A 14,194-nucleotide genomic window follows, 5' to 3' on the forward strand; every position below is an offset into this window, starting at 1 on the left:
AACTGTTGTAGGTGTTTTCTATATATTAAACCATTTAATCCTGCCAACAACACAGTAAGGCAACTATTAAACCATCATCCTCATTGTTCCATTTTGTAGGGGAGAAAACTGAGGCACAGAAAGGGGAGGGAACTTGTCCAAGACTGTGTAGCTAGTAGGGGAAGGAGTCAGGATTCTGGCTCTGGACGGTGATTCTCAACGTTGATCGCACGATGGATTCACCTGGAGACCTTTTTAAACTCTGATGCCTGGGTCTCAGCTGCAGTGGCCCCGCCCCAATTCCAGATCCTAATTTAATTTTTCAGGGATTTTAAAAATATTCCTTGGGCCATTCTAGTGAGTGGCCAGGGTTGGGCCCCTGGTCTGGGGCCCGGCATCTTAGCATCCTCCTGTGCAGTCATGAGAAACTCTTGAGGAGACACTGTACCTTGGTTCCTGTGATTTTCCCCTTTGGGCACAAATTGGTTAAAAGTCAATGGAAGGACAAATCTTGTGAATGAGATAATGACAACCCACGGGCATCAGCCAGCCAAAAGGTTTTAGGCAAGTGCCTCAGGACTTAGTTTTTTCATCTGCAAAGCAAAGGGTTTGACTTGAATAATTTCCTGCTTCCTTCCAGTCCTATGAGTCTATGAATGAAATCAATATATTAAACCCTTGATTATCCATGAGGGGATGATCCACAGAAAGTGTTTAATCTGAGGACTAGCTTCCTTCAGTCAACCTTCTTATCAACTGGTGTACGCCCAGGAATGCATATCAATTTGATTTGGGGCCTAAGCGGAACATAATGAGGAAGGAAAGAATCATGTGTGTTTGCGTGTGTGTACATGTGAAAACCATGCAAAAGATAAATTAAATGATTTGGAGGGATTATCTGCTGCTTTGGATTATCCACATCATTGCCCCCTCCAAGAGCGTTGATAATTGAAAGTTGCCTGTAGACTGATTGCTGACAGCTGAAGGATCCATGTTGCCAAGGAAGCTATGGCTGTAAGCCAAATAGCAACCTGATTAATTATCCTTTTATTTGTGCTGTCCCAGCGCTCCATCCTCTTCCCTCACCAGAGTGGTGTCCAGTTTCAGGAGCTTGGAAGAGAATAGTAAGCCCCCCCACAAATGAACAGCCCCTCTTTCCTGAGGCAGAAAGTACCATAGAGAGGTTTCCCATCCCTCCTCAGGTCTTTTGCTCACTGCCCCACTTGCTGACTCTACCTAAGATAATAATTAAATCAAGGACCAATAATTAAATCATTGGTCCAGTCACACTGGCTTTCCACATGGAGGATTTCAGCAAAATGCTCTCTGTTTTTCAATATGATGCGTATGGAGGTTGCCCCAAATAGTACAACAGAGGCTCCAAGATAAGAACAAGCTGCCATGGCTAAGAGACTAAACCTTATCCCCAGGAGCTCTGTGCTGACTGGACTTAAGTAATTATCCTCAGGGTTTTAACTTGGAGTGACACACAGAATTCTGACTGCCTTTTCTAAAACCAGTTTTAAACTGCTGGCTTTCACAAGGGTATTAAATAGGCACTGAACTTATGACTGCAGGGCAGAGCATTGGTGGCAGGAGGGTATGGTCTCTGGTCTACACCACCTGCGGGAAGAGCCCGGCAACAGAGACGAGCCCATGTGTGTTTCTCCACAGCCTGGGCTAATATCAGGGCTGAGGGGTACTTCTTACCACGGCAGTTTGTGGATTCCAAAGGCTTTCCCTGCCCATGACTCAGTCAGTGCCCTCAGCACAGAGTCCTCCAGTCCCTGAGAAACCACTTTCTGATTTGTACTGGGCGCGCCCACGAGGGGCCAGCTCTATACCGGTCTGCTAGGGCTTTCCGTCCAGGGCTGGCCTCTGGGATGTGTCAACTTAACTCTGGGAAACAAGACCCAGGAAGAGGGTAGTTCTACCCAGCACCAGAGCCTTTCCTGGCCGACAGCTTTCCTTGTGATGAAGTCAGGTAGACCTCAGGTGTCTGCGCCATCTGAGGCTCAATGGTGGTGATTATTTCACTGAGGACCAGTCTGATTTTGCATAGATTTTAAACAAATCTTTTAAGAGTAGGGTTCTATCCTGGGGGCAGCTGGAGGGGGACAGATTTCCTCTTAGAACGTGAGCTTTGAAGTGCACTCTGCCAGCTCTCTTGCTCTGGGCTTTTCAGGAACACAGTTGTACATTGATTTGGGAGTTTCTCCTAATGGGCTGGAAAACACAGCTTTCCTGTGGGGGGTGGCTCAGTGAAGCAGCTATTTTAAAAACCAGTGGAGGCCCACACAGAGACCCCCTCTAGTGAGGTCGTTCCAGACACTTCCTGAGGTCAATAAAAAGAAGCTGAGCCTGTGTTTCTTTTAGTAGAATAGACAAGTTCTCAGATACTTGGACACTGATTTAGGCATAGATTTGTGCTTAAACCACATGAACAGATTACTCTGGTATCTGAGCCATATAGATAAGTTGATTTCACTATCTATACTTGTCTGTATATGTAACTTATTAGCTTGTCTTAATGCCTTTCTTCCAAAGAACAATTTATTTAGCCTTTAGAAAACACATTGATTTTTAAGTAATATCGTTTTATAAAATAACTTTAGCTTAGTCTAAAATTGTTTTGCTTCTCTGCACATTCCATAGATTTACTGGGGTAAACTGATCTTCTCTTTATCTGTTCACTAAATTACTTTATGACTTTACCTATTGCCCTAAGAATATTTGTTGATAAATATGGAGACCGTTTACATTTTCCGAGTCATCAAAGGAATGTAAACTAAAAGTCGAAGATAACGATTTTCCCCCATCAAAGAGTCATCATAGCAAAGAAACTAATATTGCCACTTATTGCTGGTGTGACATCTAGGAATGTATCCCAACACAGAATTACTTTTAAATAGGAGGGAAAGTTTTATGTACAAGTTACTCAGCACTACTCTACTTTATAATAATAAAAAAAAAGTTGAAAACAATCTAAATATCTGATTAAAGGGGACTCATGGAATGACTGCCCATATTGCAATGAAAAATGGCTCTAATGAAGAACAGTGGAAATGTTTATGATATACAGCTAAATGAAAAAGCAGGCTATAACACAGAGTGTAGACAGCGGCAAATATGTTAAAAAAAAAAACTATGTATAAAATGTGTTTCTCTTTCACCTCCTTCCTTCACTGGCTGCTCAGGGCCTTCAGGAAAAGCCCTGAAATTTGCGGCAATTTTCAGCTGGGCCCAGCCTCACCTCTACTCCCACACTGCTCTGCTTCCCTCAGCCCAGCCTGCTCTCCAGTGCATCCTGCCTCCAGGCCTTCGCATGTGCTGTTGTTCTCTTGCCCAGAAAGTGCTTCTCTCTTCCCCATCTCAGTGCATTCCCCAGTCCTCCTTGACAAGTGTTTTCTGTGCTATATGTTGATTTTTTTAAGGTCTTGCCTTCTGCTCTAATTTCTCCTGTGCTTTCACTTTCTGCATATTTATCCAGGTACTTAAGAAGAGGAAAGCTTCTAGGAGGCATGTGATTTTTGTATCATATTTACTAAACATACCCTGAAGCACATTTCATGAGCAAACCTAAGAGTTACAGATGCCCAGATCTCTCTCTCTCTCTTTTTTTTTTTATTGGAGTATAGTTGATTTACAATGTTGTGTTAGTTTCAGGTATACAGCAAAGTGATTCAGTTATACATATACATATATCCATTCTTTTTCAGATTCTTTCCCATATAGGTTATTACAGATTAGTGAGTAGAGTTCCCTGTGCTATACAGTAGGTCCTTTTTGGTTATCTACTTTGTATATAGTAGTGGGTGTATGTTGATCCCAAACTCCTAATTTATCCCTCTCTTCCACCTTTCCCCTTTGGTAACCGTAAGTTTGTTTTCTATGTCTGTGAGTCTGTTTCTGTTTTGTAAATAAGTTCATTTGTATCATTTTTTGGATCCCACATATAAGTGATATCATATGATATTTGTCTTTCTGTCTGACTTACTTCACTTAGTATGATAATCTCTAGGTCCATCCATGTTGCTGCAAATGGCATTATTTCATTCTTTTTATGGCTGAGTAGTATTCCATTGTAGATACGTACCACATCTTCTTTATCCATTCATCTGTCGATGGACATTTAGGTTATTTCCATGTCTTCGCTATTGTGAATAGTGCTGCTGTGAACATAGGGATGCACATATCTTTTTGAATTATGGTTTTCTCCAGATATATTCCCAGGAGTGGGATTGCAGGATCATATGGTAGCTCTGTTTTCAGATACCCAGATCTGTTGCTGCAGGTCCCAGGGGAACTTGCAATCAGTGCTCGGTGATCCAGCCAAAAGTGGAATAAAGTTGTGTCTGAAAAGTCTTAACTCATGTTGCATGACAAACTCATATTTGCGACTTAGATGCGCTGGTAGTAGCAGAAACAGCGATCATGTGAGGAAAGGGGCTTGGAAGCCATGCAGCCCCTGATGAGCGTGCACTTGGGACATTGCCCCAGTCTCCCAAGCTCTGCCCTGGGCCTGGTGCTCAGTGTTTATCCCCACTGGGACCCTGGCTCATATTGAACAAACAAGTCCAAGGTTGGTGGGAAGGAAAGTATAGCAAGTATCTATCTGTCACTCAAGATAACACGTAATAAAAATCAAATGCTATATAAATCTTTCATGATTAGACACATACAGGTCAGGAGCCAGGGCAGGATGCATAATGGCAACTACAGAACATCCCTCAATATTCTTTCTGATGATACAAAATCAGTTCACATCAAATACACTTAAAATAACCAATTCACCCAATATTATTTGATATGGCTAACAAGAGCTGAAATTGAATCTTAATGTGGTTCATGAGTATATTCAGCAGTTTCTTAAAACTCTTCGTATAATCACAGTGCTTTATTGTTGAAGTTACCAGGTTTTGTGATACAAATATATCAGATTCATAATTAAAATGCTGTTGTCTATTAATGCCGCCACAGCATTTCCCCAAGTAGACACTTAAAAAAACATCCTACACACTTTCAAAGATGAATGAACTCCTCTTTTAGGAGATATCCCTCCCTACACATGCTTTATGTATTAATATTTATTAATATGACCAATCTAGAGAAGAATAAAGTATTAAGAGAATGAGCACTAATGAGGCCTAGAGCACAAAATTAAAAATAGCCACCACTTTGCCTAAACTGTGAAATAGTCCCTCCAGACTTCCCACCTCCTCCGTGGCTTGACCGTGGTATTGATTCTAAGGCTCATCCGACAATGTGGTCCGAGTCACCATAGAAAAAATATAAAGCTATAATGAAAGTTTTTTTTACAGAAGGTTCCAGTATGGTCAGAATAGCTTATCTTATGCCCTACTCCGTGGTTTAGGGATGGATGGGGAGTCTGGTCCCCACCTGCTCCCCACAGGGCTCTGGGACCGGAGAGGATTTCCATACGTTTGCCATAACCGGCCAAGCACAGAGGAGGCAGCTGGCAAGCAGGAGTGAGGCAGGAGTGGACCTGGGTTTAGAGGGCAGTGGAAAAGCACTGGGGAATACTCTGCCCTCCACTGACTAGGCGGCCAGAAATCTAAAAAGGACTTTGGGGTATACTGCTCTTGGAAAGCAACAGTGCATTTTCCCCAGGAAGCTAAGCGTTGGTGCCTAGGGGCTCCCAGCCTAAAAAGAAAACAACAGATTTTTGGGTTTCCGGCAAACCAGGCATCGCCCTTAAAGGCTCATCGTATTCTCACATCCTTGTGTAACCTGTTTTGCCCCCTCTGGTTTAATTTTCGTGAAAATCTGTAAAATGAAATTGACTAGAGCAGAGGCATCCAGCCTTTACCACCAAGTACTCTTTTTAGTATCCTCAATCAAAACCTTAATTGGTTTTCCACTTTTTAGGTTCAGAGCACCTGATCAACAGGCAGAACAAATATTATCCCAAATCACTGATGTTGTTCTAGCCAAATGCCGTGGCTCATGGCATTTTAATCAGACACGGGGTTCTTACAGCAGGTCCATGTTGAAGGCTGTTGGATTTTGGGAGATATTTTTAAAAGTCTGAGGACTCCTTTCAGTGTCATGAAGACTCTCGACAAGCTGGGGCCTGGTGTGTTGGACAGAAGAGAACCTGGGAAGCAGAGAGCCCGGAGCAGGCCGATGTAGATGCTGCTGTGGCTGAGGACTTTACACCCTTCCGGTGGTCTTGGTGGAGCCGGAAGGCAGAAGTTCACACAGTGCAGAGCAGGTCTGTTTCCAGGGTCAGGGGGAGCTCTCCAAGAGCAAGCGAGGTGCTCCAGGGACACAAAGGTTAAACAACAACAACACAGATAGATATTCTGAAAGCTTTCCGAAAAGCTTAAAAAAGAAGGAGGAGGAGAAGAAGAAGGAGATGGAGAAGAAGAAGAAGAAGGAAAGAAAGAAAGAAAGACCCCAAGGACAGACTATATAATCAAGTGTGCCCTTCAGAACACAGGTGACAGACATGGTTTAAATTTCCCCATTTCCACTGGGGAAATCAGCATTGTTGAGCAGATGCCATGTGCCAGGCACTGTGCTGGGTGTTTATGGGGCTGGGTTTTTCCAATAGCATAGTGGGGGTCACACACATCATTCTCTTGCCTGTGCCCCTGGACTCACGGCCGAATGCCCGCAGGAAGGGCACTGTCACCTGAACAACCACCACGGCCGCATCAACTACAGCAACATGGACAGAAACAGGTAATGTTACTGAGAGCTTGACCAAGATCAGGTATAGGATTAGCTTTTTACATGGATCAATTAGTTCAGCCCTGAGGACATCCCGATTACAGAGGCACTATTATGATAATCCCCAATTTACAGCTGGAAAAACTGAGACTCAGTGACTTCACAAAGAGACCACAAAGAGAGAGAGAAGGATATCTGGGACCCAAATCCCAAGTCTGTCTGGCTTCAGAGCCCTTGCTTATAATAATTAGAGTGGATGATAAGAGGGAATAAAAATGAAGAGCTGCTTCACTAAAGTTTCCACAGAACCCAGAGAGCAAAAAAAAAAACAGTGTCAGCGGCCATGGAGGTGGAGGCACACTTAACACAGAGCCTCAGGGAGCCACGTGTGGACTGAGCTGGCCGTGCAGCTCCCAGCATCCACCACGCCCAGCCATGCATGACAGCCTGCTGTGAGGGCAGAAGAGAAGGAAAATTGTACAACTGATGCGGGAACCAAGAGAGAGAATTTCCACTTTCCCCAGCCATCCCTCCCCCATCCCCAAGTCCTGGAAGTGTTTGGGAGGATTCTGGGGGTCTGAGGGGAGGGCTGGGGGCCCTGCTGAGTGAGTGATACTGTGTTTTGAAACATAGGAGATTTCGACTGTTGACTGGACACTGTTTTTACTCCCAAACTGGTGGGCCTGGGAAGTCAGTCCTGCATTTACAGAGAGTGAATAGTTTGTTTGGCTGGTGGGTCTTGTATCTTTTTCACATCTATATAAGTATTTTCTGAGTTGGAGCTCAAGCTTCTTTCATGCAAAGACTTCCCCTTCTTTGTACAGGATTTTGCAAAGTGTTGCATGAATTTCAACGTTTTGTCTGTTTTCTATCATGATGGCAAATATGACTGAGAAAGGAATCTTCTTCACAAAGCTCGTTAGTTCCAGATGACCCTCTCCTTAACAAATCCTTGGTATATTTTTCCTAGAAATGAGGGAGGTGTTCCACTGCTATTTTTAAATAATTGGGTTGAGTATGTTCGCAGTGTGTTAGTTCCTTTGTCTAATACGGACACATCTTAGATTTAGTGGGCTTGAGCCCCATCTAGACCATTATTTGCCATTTGACTGCCTGGCCATCAAGCAGATTGCTTTATGATCTGATTGGATTGTTATAGACTTAACCTAAGTAGCAAGAGGAGACCGAAAGATGACGGCTCTCAACAGGCTCTCGTGTCACTGCTCTAGGACTTACAGTGGATCCCTATTGCCCTTTGGATCCACCGGAGACTTTGGTCCCCACTCTCTCTCACGCAGGCTCCCCTGCCGTGTGTACTACATTTCATGCCTCAGCCCCTCTCTGCTCTGGGGCCTCTGCCCCATGGGGAGCTCTCAGGGGAATGTGTCTCCCTTCTCACAGCCAGCAAGCTGCTGTAACTAAATGAAGACATGCTCAATCAATTTGTAATTAACATACCATTCAAAGGCCTGACAAGCATCACACATTCTGGAAACCAAAGACAGGATTGGGAAGGACTGTTTTCAAGAGTGAAAAGAAAAAAAAAAAAAAAAAGGCTTTAAATAAGAACTGTTTACATTTGTCAGCATTTCTACCTGAAATAATAATAATAATTTTTAAAAAACGGAAAACAGAAGCAGCCTCTTGGAAAAACAGCCTGTTCAAAACCACAGAGCTATATTAAAATACACACCAGCACAGACGTTCTATCACTTTAAAAATGTTTTGAACGCCTGATGCCAAGCAGGATGCTGGGGGTTTCTTGCAGCCAGCACCAAGTGTTGAGGAAACATCAAAAAACAAAAAACAAAAAACAAACCCTCCATGTTGACTCAGCCAAAATAAACATTTCATTACTCCCATAATAAAGATGACTTCTCGATTGAGTGGATGAAATTCCAGTTAGCTAGCTTTCCAGGTTGTCTGTGTAGGCAGTTTTTAGAGAGACAGCATAATAACATGCATGATAAAGTATTGAATTCGATTGGCTAGAGGGAGACTGAAGGAGAAAGACAGCGCTGTGAGTTAGTGTGATAGGCCCTAGCACGGAATTTGATGGACGCTTTAATCCATCCAGGACTAGTGTGCCCTGTACTGGGTGCTTTACTAACAGTGCCCAGAAACTTAAAAAGAAACGAATTGTTGAAAATGTGAGGAGACTCTTTCCAAGGGACATGCTAAAAATGTCAGGGTGGTTTTTGGAATTTTTAAGAAAGAAGGAGAGAGAGAGAGAGAGGAGGAAGGCAGGAAGGCAGGAAGGCAGGAAGGAAGGAAGGAAGGGAGGGAGGGAGGGAGGGAGGAAGGAAATAGGGAAGGAGAGAGGAAGAAAAAGGGGAAAAAACAATGATTTAAGTGGCTTTTTAATTCCCCCCCATTCTCATGAGTAGCAATCACCCATACATTCTTCAGGGCTTTCCCTCATATTTTATCTTGTTTCATTCCCATCACAACCTTGAGGGAACCATTTTTTTAGCAGGGAAATGAGCACACAGAGGTTATATGACTTGCCCACGTTGATGCAGCCAACAGATTGAGGAGTGGGAACCACGATCAATCTCTCCAACAAGCAAAGCCAAGAGGGCCCATTCTGTATTGTAGAATGAACCCTCCTGCCCCTTGCCTGGTGTCCCTCTGTCCTTGTGTTGCTGTTCAGGTCACATATGGAATGATTTAGAGAAAGTCTTCTGAGGGCAGGGCCATGGACTTAATGATGACCATAGATCCTGGCCACATGATGGTTTCCTTATGATACTACAAGTGTCTAGTGTGCCTCTATGGAAACAGAATCCCTTGTGCAGGAAGTTGGGATGGGGCTTGGATTCTTATTGACCCAGTTGCACATGTTGGGAAAGGGCATAAAAGGAAAGGAACTGATGTTCACTGATGGTCTGTTTTCCTATGGAGAACTCATTGCTTTCAACCAGTGGCCCTCACCTGAACTACTCCACATGAAGTCCAGTTGACAGAGTGAGAATTTAGGTGGCTTCTTCCAAGAGTCTGCACCAGAGGCTCCTCAATCCCCTCATTTTCTGGGCTCAAAACTCTGTTGGCCTCTATACCCCTCAATCCCTTATGGCAGGTGGGGGGTGGAGACTCTTAGAGGGTATGGGGGTGGCTAGGAGGGGTATTTGGAATGGGTTTCTCTCTCCAATACTCAGATCGTCCCCTGGAGAAAACCTGCTGCCATTTTGACTCTGCAATCATTTAATGTGGTGAAAAGTTGCCATAGCAACATGATTTCTGCATCAGGTTGACATAAATTCATGCTTGCCTGGTGTGAAAAGAAAAATTGAGCATTCCATCTCCACCAGAGTACTTATACATAGGAGCAGATAGAAGCTACAAATCCTGACTTTATTATTATTATTTTAAAAAAATTTAGTATGGGTTTGAACATATGCAAAAGTAGAGGCAAATCTAACAGCTTCGCGTGTCTATTGTCATCTTTAATAACCATCAACATATGGCCAATCTTGTTTCATTTCTACCCTCCCTCCTTCTCCAGACCTCACCCACTGCCTTATTGTTAAACAAATCCCAGCTATCATGTCATTTCATTCACTAATACCTCTATATGAATCTCTAAAAGGTAAGGACCCTTTTTTTTTGGCTGCACCATGTGACATGTGGGATCTTAGTTCCCCAACCAGGGTCTAACCCGTGCCCCCTGCAGTGGAAGTGTGGATTCTTAACCATTTGCCCGCCAGGGAAGTCCAGGACCCTCTTTTTAACAAATGGTTCTCACAAGAGTAATAAGTAAAAGGTAAAAATAAAGGAAGATTTCAGAACACAAATTCTGCCTTTCTCCCAAACTAAATTATTTAAACTGCATCTATCCCCTTTTATTAATATCTCTACTTCAGACACTATTTATTTTTTGGCTTAAAGTATAATAGCACTTTGTAGCAGGCAGCGTTCCAAGTACTTTACAAGAATTATCTCATTTAATCCTACCCTGTGAGGTAGATAATATTATCCCATTTTGCAGATGAGGAAAATGAGGCACAGAGAAGGCTTAGTAACTTGGCCAATATCAAGCACTCAGAATAGGTAAATGACCAAATACATTGTTTTGGTTCCTCATCTGGGCTAATCTTACCATTGAAAAGGCTGCATGTTTAGCTTACAGTTTGCAGCTTGTGCAGTGCCTGCTTTCCTGTGCTTTGCACTTCCGTACCTACTCTTAAGACTTGACATTGAAACCTTACCGAGCATTGGGATTGACATATACACACTACTATATATAATATAGATAAGTAATAAGGACCTACTGTACAGCATAGGGAACTCAATACTCAGTAATGGCCTGTATGGGAAAAGAACCTAAAAAAGAGTGGATATATGTATATGTATAACTGCTTCACTTTGCTGTACACCTGAAACTAACACAACATTGTAAATCAACTATACTCCAATAAAAATTAAATAAAAACTTACTGAGCAGAAACAGATCACTGATGACCACCTATCTTTATGCCCACAAAGTATATTTTCAACTGTGACATATCTTCTATTAAATCCTGAGCAATATCCTTCAGTGGAAACTTTTGGAAGGTTTTATCCCTGAGAAGCAGAGCAGTGAGGCAGCCACCATGCTGGGTGATATCACTCAATTGCTTATTGGCTGTCCTTCGGAGGGTGAGTTGCTGAACTCAGCTCCTGGCACGTACCCTTGCCCCGTCAAAACCTTCCCACCTTGTATTGCAACCATCCCCTTATTACTAGTCTGTTTCCTCAGAAGCTTCTTGAGGGCAGGAGCCAATCTGCCATAAGTTGGTTTGGCTCTTTGTTCTTTTTCTGTGTCTGAGCATCGAAGCTGGCGCATAGTTAAGTGCTCAATAAATGAGTTTTTCTGGACATTACGATCCTCTGAGTTCTTTTAATTTTTCTTTCAAATCAAGCAAATAGTGATGTATCTGGCGGTGACTGAAATTCAAAATAGATAAAAACAGCCACATAATTCAGAGAAAATACAGATTTTTAAACTGAGGAGAAAGATGTTCCTGTCTGATTTTCCACTATGTCTGCCAACCTTGATGTTATTCTATATACAATTTTCCAGTGCCTTTGTAGACATAGTCTTTGGAGTTTATCTTGGAAAAAAATAGCAGTATATTATCTGAAGTTTAACATTTAATATTTTAAGATTTAAGATTCTTAAGTTGAATTGCCACTACTAATAGTTATTTTAGGTTTCTAAGAGAAAGGCAAATATATACAACAAGAACTGAAAAGGTACAATTAAAGTCAATATTAATAGAATGTACAGGCCTTTCCAAGTTATCCCCAAATACTTGCTTCACACTTAATAATACAGTAAAAAGATCATGCAAATTTTCTGAGACTGTTCTGGTTTCAAATATTTGCCCTGTTGCTCTCATGTGTATTTACCAGATCAGATACCAGGCTTTGGTTTGGAAAACACAATTACCGTACACAATGGACTAATAACAATATTAAAGTTGTACATTGACTCAGCACTCCCCCTTCTTACACAAGCTTGTGCTTCTTTCTGTATTTTATTCCAGGTGACAGCAAATATTGAAAGTATCTCATGTGATATTGCTGGGATTATACTGAACATGATTGTTTTTTAAATGTAGCTGTGTAGCTTATATACTTCAAGCTGTTTCCTGAGAAATAGAAATAATCCTAGGCAAGCACTTAGGTGAAAAATCAGAAGTCTGGTAATTTGCTCTGCACATTTTGATTAATATAAAACCAGAAAGCAATTAAACATTTAACATATATGTCACCCATCACCTAGTTTCTGCATTTTTGTCAAGAATTCTATAAATGGTATTCTTCCTAACTTTTTAAAATTTATTTTATTGAAGTATAGTTGATTTACAGTGTGTTAATTTCTGCTCTGCAGCAAAGTGATTCAATTATACATATTCTTTTCCATTATGGTTCATCACAGCATATTGAATATAGTTCCCTGTGCTATACAGTAGGACCTTGTTGTTTATCCATTATATATATAATAGTTTCCATCTACTAATCCCATACTTCCAGTCCATCCCTCCCTCACCCCACCTTGGTAACCACAAGTCTGTTCTTTGTTTTTGTTTCACAGATAAGTTCATTTGTATCATAGTTTAGATTCCACATATAAGTGATATTATATGGTATTTGTCTTTCTCTTTCTGACTTACTTCACTTAGTGTGATAATTTCTAGGTCCATCCATGTTGCTGCAAATGGCATTATTTCATTCTTTTTATGGCTGAGTAGTATTCCACTGTATATATGTACCACATTTTCTTTATTCATTCATCTGTCGATGGACATTTAGGTCGTTTCCATGTCTCGGCTATTGTGAACAGTGCTGCTGTGATCATAGGGGTGCGTGTATCTTTTCGAATTATAGTTTTCTCCAGATATATGCCCAGGAGTGGGATTGCAGAATCATATGGCAACTTTATTTTTAGTTTTTTGAGGAACCTTCATAATGTTTTCCATAGTGGCTGCACCAGTTTACATTCTCACCAACAGTGTAGGAGGGTCCTCTTTTCTCCACACCCTCTCCAGCATTTGTTATTTGTGGACTTTTTAATGATGGCCATTCTGACCAGTGTGGGGTGGTACCTCATTGTAGTTTTGATCTGCATATAAATGGTATTCTTGCTACTGGGAGGTGTGTGTGTGCGTGTGTGTGTGTGTGCAGCTCACTATTAAGGGATCTGAAATTCCAGCTCAGCTAACTGACTTCTTTGCCATCATTGAGAAATTGCTTAATTTGATGTGGCTTTTGCTTTAATCTGTCAAAAATGGAATAATATATGAGTCTTCATATATTATCATGCTTAGGAAATGCAGACGTGTCTAGGCAGTGATTCAGTGTTCAACAAATATTTATTTGTTAAATATTTACTCTTCTGCCTCAAAAATAATCATAGATGTTTTTCCAGGTTCTGGGACCCTTTACTTCCTAACCCCACACCCCTTGATTCTGAACTCTGGGGTTCTGTTTTAACTCAAGGACAATAACCAGGCAACTAAAAATATGTATACTGAGCGCACAAGAAAAGTCGGGAACTGCAGAAGCCATAGTGACAGTCTTGTGTGTGAGAAGAAGGGGAAGCTTGTCTGCTGCCTCTCACAGGCCCTGCAGGATGCGTTGCTGTCAAAGAGCTTGAGAGCAAAATGCTTGAGCTTGAGAACACTCCTCCTGGACCCTGCCCCCCAGGGTGCTCTCCTGAGCCTGGCCCACACTGGAAAGGCTCTGGCTTCCGTTGCAGAGTAGTGGTCCTCCTGCAAGGCACAGCCTCTCACTGGCCTTGTCCCCAGATGTCTTTGCTCCTAGGCGTGAGCAGGCAGGGACTTTGGCCATACGTCATTGTTGCCAAATGCCAACTTTAACAAAATTGTTAATTGTGCTTTCTTTCGAAGCAGAGTTTTAGTGTATCAGTGTCAGAGTTCAGAGAAGCAGCGTTTATACTTGTGTTTAACCAAAGCCCATGATGCTGCGCAAATCACTGACACAAGCGCTGGCCTCACTTCCCAGTCTGCAGAGT

The sequence above is a fragment of the Aethalodelphis obliquidens genome, unplaced genomic scaffold, assembly GCF_003676395.1.
Source record: "Aethalodelphis obliquidens isolate GAN/ISIS:26980383/991018 unplaced genomic scaffold, ASM367639v1 scaffold23, whole genome shotgun sequence".
Taxonomy (NCBI): domain Eukaryota; kingdom Metazoa; phylum Chordata; class Mammalia; order Artiodactyla; family Delphinidae; genus Aethalodelphis; species Aethalodelphis obliquidens.